This window comes from Etheostoma spectabile, chromosome 24 (assembly GCF_008692095.1).
Source record: "Etheostoma spectabile isolate EspeVRDwgs_2016 chromosome 24, UIUC_Espe_1.0, whole genome shotgun sequence".
Lineage (NCBI taxonomy): Eukaryota > Metazoa > Chordata > Actinopteri > Perciformes > Percidae > Etheostoma > Etheostoma spectabile.
This window is the reverse complement of record NC_045756.1, coordinates 9,848,663-9,849,600: the sequence shown is the minus strand read 5'-3', so window position 1 is coordinate 9,849,600 and position 938 is coordinate 9,848,663. Positions and strand designations below refer to the sequence as shown.

The 938-nt window shown below is 47.7% G+C and overlaps 1 protein-coding gene across 1 annotated transcript in view; it reads right to left on the bottom strand.

Moving 5' to 3' along the window:
* Window positions 1-938, bottom strand: part of LOC116673665 (1-phosphatidylinositol 4,5-bisphosphate phosphodiesterase delta-4) — a 20,869-nt gene that overhangs the window by 15,081 nt on the left and 4,850 nt on the right. The gene's annotated exons all lie outside the window — the stretch shown is intronic.

Here is a 938-nt window from a genome sequence, read left to right as displayed (position 1 = left end):
CACTCAGAACACCATGGACAGTGTGTATGCGTGTGGAAGCACCAGAGACACAAAATAACCCCCAAATCCCAGAAAAGGGGATTTCTTCATATTATGGACACTTAAACACTGTGAGTACTCAGCTGTAGTACTCGACTCTGGACTCCTTAGTTGCATATTTTCACCGTTTTTGTTGTCCCAAAGATGAGACAATGAAATGTTTGGATGCTCTGAAACTGTTGCTAAGCTTTATTCACTTTTTCCTGGAACATCGCCGAAAAACAGTCTAATTTAGAAATGACCCTCCCACATCTGAGCTCCGTGTGGTGCATTTGCACGTGATAAGCGAAGCCCGCGTGACTTGAACTGCCATGTCTGGACCAGAGGAGTTGTGGAGGACAGCCGGGGCGAGGGTGAGGCCGCCGCTCCGCACTCAGGTCGGGGTTCTGTGGTCTCGGAGTTTCTTCAGGTTTCTCAGAGTTAGGGTTTTTCTACATAGTGTATATATTCTCTTATATCAGCCTACATCCTGTTTACGGAGCCACCAAAGCTGCTCTGTCTGTTCTCCGTCGGGCTTTCTGTCCCTGCTGTCGTGCACTTTTTGTCTCGCTCACTAAGCCCTCTAATCTCCCCAAATCCCCCATTATCCCTTTCACTCATGACCTCAACCCCCTCACGCTCACAAACACCAAACGGCATTTAGAACATGAACAAAGTTCATCTCTCAGCCCGCGGGAACAAGGCGTCAACATAAAGTCCTGAAACGTTCGCTCGGTCCTAAAGCCGCTACATGTCCCTGCGTCTCCGCGTCTCCGTGTCCTATACTTCTAGGGCTGCAACTACTGATTATTGTCACGGTGGGTTAATGTCCCGATGAATGATTAGTAGTTTGGTCTTTAAAATGTGGATCAGTGTTTCCCAAAGATAACGTACTCAAATGTCTCGTTTTGTCCACAACT